Source organism: Cottoperca gobio, chromosome 4 (assembly GCF_900634415.1).
Source record: "Cottoperca gobio chromosome 4, fCotGob3.1, whole genome shotgun sequence".
NCBI classification, from domain to species: Eukaryota; Metazoa; Chordata; class Actinopteri; order Perciformes; family Bovichtidae; genus Cottoperca; species Cottoperca gobio.
The window spans coordinates 8,507,483-8,515,428 of record NC_041358.1 but is presented as its reverse complement, the minus strand read 5'-3'; positions in this window follow the sequence as shown (position 1 = coordinate 8,515,428).

Here is a 7,946-nt window from a genome sequence, read left to right as displayed (position 1 = left end):
TTTGCTTTACTGTTCAGGGTTGAAGAAGCTGCAGTGTTGGGATGCACATGTCCAACACCAGCCACAGTTACTGTGCACGTGCAGGCCGTACTGCATACCTGACCCTTTCAGCCAAGTGGTTTCAGGAGCAGTGCTCACCTTTCACATACCCTAAGCAGACCTGGTGATCTGGCACTTTGCAATGCCCCCCTCCCCTCCTTCAAGTCCCATCGGCAAGCATCCAGAACCCCTGAACCTTCCCTCCTGTATGCCCCCCCTCGACCCCACAGGATTGCTAATTATTAGGAAAAAAAAATTCAGATTCTGCAGGCTCAGCATCTGTCCAGCATATCCTCCTGTTCTGCAATAACAAACTTGAGAGGGGGGTACACACTGAGAAAATAAAGCAATCAGTATCGGCCATTGTGTGATTTCCACTACAGAAGCAGAAAAAGTGTTGAGACTGCATTATGAAAAACAAGCAGAGGGTAAGGAAACACCCCCGGAAAAGCAAGAAAACGACTAGGCTAAGATTAGTTTTCTTATTACTTGACTTTTTTTTTCTTTCTGTATTTTTTCACGCATGAAATATTCAGCTTCTGACCTTTGGCTTGTTTATTGTCTGCCCGTCCGTCCAAGGTATGATTTACCTAAATCGCACTTACTGTTTAAACTAATTCAGCAAAAAGACACTTTTGAGAAACTGTGCACCCTTTGTGTGAATACAGTACGATCACAGTTTATTTTGTCATACTGTAAAGGCGATAGGTTTCATCCTGATGTGCTGTTATTGCTGAATAACTGGCTAAAGATACATGCTAAACCAGTCTTCAGACAATATATAAACAGCCTAAATGGATTTGACATTCTCAAGTTTTATGACATTTTTACTTGATCAGAAGAGATAGCATGTGGTAAAAGTCAACCAATGGGGCGATAACATAACAATAATCTTGTCCTGCACATCCATTGGGATCCTCCAGATTTCAGTCAGAACTGAGTGTGTTGTAATTTGCCTCGGGACAGTTTAAAGATAAAATTAAATGAGACAACTGTTGGCACAAACCTGCATGTCTCATTTCCCGAAACCACATGTTCAACTCGTTTGTGTTGCTGTCTTAGCGAACTGCAATAAGAGGTTTCTCAAATGATCTGGTCTTCATCTTGCGTATGTACCTTTGTCTTTCGGTCTCTCTGTCTTCTCTTGATATTATCTAGTCTCGCTCCCAATCAACATTCATCCGCGTGACATTCCCACAATGCAGCACATTTTAGGCCGTAAATCATTAATTGGAAACTCAAAGTCGATGACGGTCCTCAGTAACACTGGCATAATGAAATTCATAATTTGAGAACAAAAGGATCTGGACAGATTTATTTGTTTCCTTCCTCCACAAGTGATTCGAGCAGCAATTTCCTTGCTGTCAACATAGGCTGTATTCATATGTGAGCTATACCATCAGCACGCACCACACTCGCTGACCACGTTATGACCTGCATATCCTTTCATACAAAAAACAGGCATTTTACATTCTATGCACCATGCATCATCTTCACAGCACGGTTATGTAATGTTTTGTCATATGGACGACTTCACCACAAACAGTAACAGTTATTAACTCAGCGCAAGGGTTGAAACTCTAAGTCGGTCAATATCTGACAGAAAATGACCCAAAAATATTTTAGCTTTTGAGAATTGATTCATTTCTTCTCTTGTCCTACGTGTAATCGACGAAGCAGTTTAATGACAATTCCAGTTTGTTACAACTTGGATCTTGTTTTTGTAGTTTTGGCCATCATTACTATCTTTGAGCACAAACAAATCTTAGCTCAAGGTCTTGTATAATTTTCCAGAGCTTTCAACCACATTTTACGGTCTACATCGGTGGACAAAGCTTTCTCTGTTGTCATGGAAATAGATTAGATGTCATCAGGTGGCCTACGTGAGACCTAGGACACAGCCAAGCAAACTCCCTCTGCTGATGAACACTGTGACATGAGGTTGTAAACTCAAGAAACTTCTCTCACTTATGATAAGTAATTAATATAGAGTTGCCGAAACATGGTGGGTAGAAGGAAGTTTGATGAACCTTCATCTGGAGGTAGAGCTGAAAGCAATGCATCCAAAAAGTTTCATTCATTAATTAACCCCTGCACAGGAAAACTGTGTGCACAACTACGGTAGTAGTAGATACAGTTGAAGCAGGAAGTAGCTCTGGAAACTTTGATAGATGTTTACCGTCAACAAGCTTGTTGTTTGTTGACTGCTTCCTCACATGTGTTCTTTTAAAAAATATTTTCGTACAGGATTCAGCACATTCCAAAGGGCTGACAGATTTTAAATTAATTAAACATTCCTTGAAGCAGCCAAAAGAAAGCCTTTCTTATCAACAGAATCCATTTCAACTTTGTAAACATCCTCACAAGGCAGCCCAATTGTGTCTCACTGATTGTATTGTACACAGTTGGGTTGCTTTTCCTATCAGGAGAATGATTCAAATGTAATTCTGTTGAATGATGTTGGCTGTGGCTTACAGGGAAAAAAAAGGCATAAATAATATGTACTGGCAGTTTCGTGTTGAGGAAAATAATTTGGTGCTCCTTAACTCAGCCGGGGTGCTGACAGCAAGGACAGGCCTCGTCCGTCATGGGGGAACATGAAGATAGACTAATAAAGCTGCTTCATTTCTAAAGGCTGATAATCGCATTTGGGATGTTTTGGGGTCTTTAAACGACAAGACTGTACAACATGTTGTAACATCTGGTAAACTTGCAGTACAAAAATGTGAGGATTAGTTCATTGATATTGAAAATCTGCTAGTCCTATCATAATCAGAATTGACATCTAGCATTACCACCTAATGATTGCTTTGTTTTACTTTAGTAGAGCAAAGAAGATGGGATTTAACTGTATGTAGGATGCCAACTTGGGTGGTAGACATCTGCCTTGTTAACCACCATCCTCAGACCCCATTCATTTGGCTGTTTTGAGGTTAGGACTGACAGTTGATTCCTTTTCCAGAAAGTTCAAGGCCTATAGTTATTGTTGTAACGGTGTCTGAAATGGTTAGAATTCCCCTTTAGGTTTTCTGTGGCTATAAAACAGGTAAACAACTGTGCCAATACAGTCCTGTTACGTTTTTATGTGTTTTCCCACTCAGATAACGCTGAAAGTTTCCACATCGACCATCATAGTGACTTGTACTTTCTTGGAAAGCAAAGGATTGACTATTGAGTAAATGTTCCAGAAATTATAAGAGTTCTCTGTTTATAATATTTGAGAGTTATACATTCCAAGTTGTCACCATTTTTCTAGAGATAATGATGCAGCTTTTATTGAAATATATTAAATGTCACGCATGCTTTTAAAACAAGCTGTTCTTTATTGATTGCTGTAATGGGGGCTGCTCTACAGGAATGAACTCTTCGTGTTAGATCTGTTTTCCATAAATCAATGGAATGAACATGGCCTGACCGCTCTCTGTCAGTGTCTGCATGACATGGTTAGAGAAACATCTGGAGGCAAGAAGAGGAAGACAGAAAGAGGACTGTGTAGAGCTAGAAAGGTGAAGAGAGTTAAAAAAAAAAAGTTAACTAGCCGTTGGTTTTTAATCAAGACAGCTGCATGTGGGAGCAAAGAGAAGCAAAGAGGTTAGGGTTCGACCATGTGTTATGATGTGTTTGTGGTAAAGTATGTGCTGTTTGTTTGGGCTGCAGTTAGATATGCCTGGCAGCTCTCAGCAGGAGGTCTGGGTCCTGCCCAGCAGAGGCTCACTCTAATTGGTCCAAAAGGCAGTGTGGCACCTTGGATTGAACTCATGCCTGGAAGCCAGGTATGGCATACTTAGCAGCATACTGAGGAGTCACTGACTGTCTTTAGGTCAGCAGTCCTCCCACGGCTGGCCGGGCGGAGGAGGAGAAGGAGATACGAGGCTAGACAATCTCGACTGGCGCTCTCAGGTTGACCAACTCAAGTGACACTTTCCTGAGAGCCGGCCAATTCCTGTCCTGACACACATACCCAGCTAGCGCCATTTAGGAGTCTTCAGGCTTGTTGCTCACCAGGCACTGCCGCTTCAGACACTCTTCCACGCTTCCTAAAAGCCAATGCAGCGTGGAAGGGTCAGAGAGTGTGTCGCTGCAAAGACAAAGTCCTTACTAAGAGGATTGAGATCCTAAACGTAACTCTCACAGTCTAACTGTAACCACAGGTAGGTAAAAGGAAAAGGCCAGCAGGTGAAGACTCTGGTGAGTGTTGTCTAATCTTGGCTTGCACCACGTAGTCACGTGTAGTGATGTCACCTCCGGAGAGCTGGGCGTGTGCTCCAAGTCAAACCGATGCTGTATTGGGGTAGTGGCAAACATCTCAACAGACAGACAAAGACTTGGACTTGAGTCAGACTGCTTAGCTGCTCTAATCAATATTCTTATATTAACAATGGATAATATTACTTTGTCTAATGTGAAAGGTGTCGCTCCACTGCGATTCTGCTTTACCCCTCAGCTCTTAGCATCTTACAGCTCTGTTTAGGTTTTACGGCTCCCAACTTTATTGTACTGGTCATTTTCGGTTCTTTCCAATCATCAAATGGCAAGTAGACAAAGTGAACAACTGGCTGGTGGACATAGTGGAGCAGTTAGAACCTGAAGAGGTAGATTTTCCCCTCAGGATTTGGCAGAGACCAACACAGGGATAAACGCAGAGTGACTATTGATTGCAATTCATTGGGTGGACAAATGAATGCTTATGTTGCGGCATGTCTGCTGGATGTGTAAAGAGGGAACAGTTTGCTAACACACTCAACCAAAACTTTAGATGATAATATGTCAATGTTGTGTTTACAGTTTGTAACCCAAGTGGCAAAAATAAATAAATAAAGTAAAGTAAAGTTATCAAACTCACTATATTTTAGGGTTGTATCCACATGGTTGAATGCACTTATTGTAGGTTGCTTTGGATAAAAGAGTCAGCTCAATAAATCTAATGCAGTGTAGTGTAAAAAATGTTATTACAGGGATTTGATGAAAAGCAACGGGAGCTCACAGATTTGAAATCAAAAGATGAAAGCTAAAAAACAATATCTCTCTCTTTCTCCCTGATGAAGGGACAGGTGTTAGCACTGCAGAGAGTTCTGCCAAAAAGGCTGGAGTAAAGCCTGTTATGTATGAATGTAACCCCTGTATCTTTTGACACATGTTGGAGCCTGACCTGACACTGAGCAGGTGTGTGCCAGAATGGGCTAAAAGGCAGCATGTCCTGCACACCAGCTGCAGAGTGGCTCTGGCTGAACCCTGCTGCCTGCTAAACCTGCGTGCCTGACGTGCTGTTTGGATTGCGGGTGACTGATTAGGTCGAGATGTAGAGCCCTTCAACCACAACGCGTCTGAGCTGCTGCACTCAGGCGGCTAACAGCTGCACAGAGCAGCACCTAGCTGTAGCCTAATGGATGGCTTCCGCGTCGTACATGTGGAGGGGCTGACAGGCTGTATAGGAAAATGTAGGTGTGGCAATGATGTTCGACGTGTCAGATTGTGTACTGAGCTACCTCTCAGGCCCCCAATCTATCAGATCCTGCTGTTAAGGCTATGTTATGAACAGGGCTGCAACCAACATTTTCCTTATTGGTTAATCCATAAATTGTCAATGGTGGACGCCCATAACAAGTTACAAGGGCCTGAGATTTCTTGTTTTACACAACTAACAGCACAAAACCCAAAGCAGCAGAAACTCTCATTTGAGTTTTGCTTTTCTGCTTGATAAGATTATCAAAATCGTCAGTTGACCTTTGACACATCTCCAGCAGAGTAGTCTATTCTTCACCGCCTCTCTAAATGTCCAGTATGTTCCAAACACTAAACGGCTTTGTCACCAGCATTAGATAGTTGCAACTATCTTTGTTCGAAAAGCAAAAACATTTTAAGTTTATATGGACATTTTGATTAATTTTGCCATAAAACTGGAATGCCTCTTGAATCCATCATATCTGCTGTCGGCTGTTATAATCGCCATCCTCCGTGAAGGATCAAGGAGCTACAGACTTTTCAGAGACACCTTTTGATTATTAAATGACCCAACGTATGTGTGTGCTTATTGTATGTGCATACTCGCACACATGCAACTGTGCTCCTCACATCAGTGATTCTGTAAAGGCCATGTCGAGCTCTGCAGATTGTTTAAGTGAACGGTGTGTAGGGGGAGAAATTAATGGCTCCCCCCTGCTTATTGCTTAACAGAGTGAGGCGGCAGTGGTGTGGTGGTGGTGGGGGGAGTGGCAGTAAAATAGGTTGGTAAAGTAAATACACAGTGCTCCTCTTTTAGCAGAATGAAAATGTAATCTCACCCCAGTTTTTAAATCTGTCTCCCCTGCGAGACCTTGAGAACAACACGTTTCCCATCAAACGACAGATTAATCTTGTGTAACTCATGCGTGGTCACATCCCATTTCTCTGGCAGTGCTGGGAAAGCTGTGTGGGAGTCCAGCGGCAGAGGGATGTCAGGGGGAGACGAGAGGAAGGGCTTATTGCGTGCATCATATCATCTGATTTGTGAGGAGGGGGGAGCAATAATAAAGATGCCAGAAGTGAAAGCAATATCACCGTCTGGGCCAACATCTCTCTGGCTGCCTCCTATAGGTCGTGTTTTCTGCATTACATTACAAGGCTGCAGAGCCGCTGACAAGGAAGTCTGTTGGCTGGTGGAAACTAAAACAATTTCTGTTGGAGATGTCAATGCATAAAGCTCAATGAACAAGCTATACTGCTTCACATTAGTTTACAGTGAAAAGGAGAATAAACCTGTGCAGATTAGACTTAAAGTAGTAGCAAGACTACACATCTGGGAGTTGGTTGTACTAAGCTCACATTACAGTGTGAGTGTTATTCAGTTACATTTCATTTAACCGTGTTTAAAGTGCAAACAATCATGAGGATACAACTCTGAACGGACTGAGTCTTGCAAGTAGATTAACTTCAAATAGGTGAAATCATTTTAAGTGCAGTTTGCAATAATTTCAAATAAGACAAAACCATTTAGTGGAATACACAGACTTTTTATTATTATTATTATTTATTTTTTTGCCGAGGTGCAGTCGAAACAGGTGAGTTTTCAGTCTGCTACGGAAGATGTGAAGACTGTCTGCTGTCCTGACATCAATGAGGAGCTCGTTCTACCATTTTGGGCCAAACCAAATTGTACGATAGTGATGCAGTTATAACCGCTGTCATGCCGTTAATCTGCAGATCAGGCGGGGCGGGGGAATCATAAAAACATCTGAGGAAAAGCAGTAAAATAGTGGCTTACAAGATATCTTAAAAACAATCATTTTGGGCTTTGGAGGTAAATTAACCTCATGTGTGCGTAATGTGTCACTAGTAGCCTGTAAGTTCAAATAGGGGTGAGCGGAGTGCAGCAGCACGTCTGGCCGCCACACGCCGTGGGATACTTAGAACATTGTGCCTTTTGCGTGTCTTTGTAGTCATTGTGTTGTACAATTGGGGATAATGGCGCACCCTCCGAGACAGTCAAACCCTTGAAGGACTTCATGGTGTTCCCTTCTGAAGTAGACAAGAAAAGTGACGGGAGTAGTTGTGTGAAGGATAAAAATGAAAGCTTGAGGACAAAACCTTCGGAAAGCATCCCCACAACCTCTTTTGAAAGGGCTTTTTCAGACGCTTTGATGATTCAACAAGTACTTAATTTGAAGCACTGCGGGCTTTACAGCAATACCTGTGTTTACGGCTCCCAGTAATACTAAAGTCACATGCCCAGTGTCAGCTGTCACCTTCCACATTACGTGAAATACATACGCATGTGATCTGGCTTCATTGCCAGTATGTGTGTGCATTAAGTTTACTTAAGTCGACTTGAAATATCTTGAAACGAAGAAAGTAAGATCCAGGTAAAACAAATGCAAAATAAAAAGTCTTGTTTACAAATGCATTTGCAGATGACCTTGCAAGCAGATAAC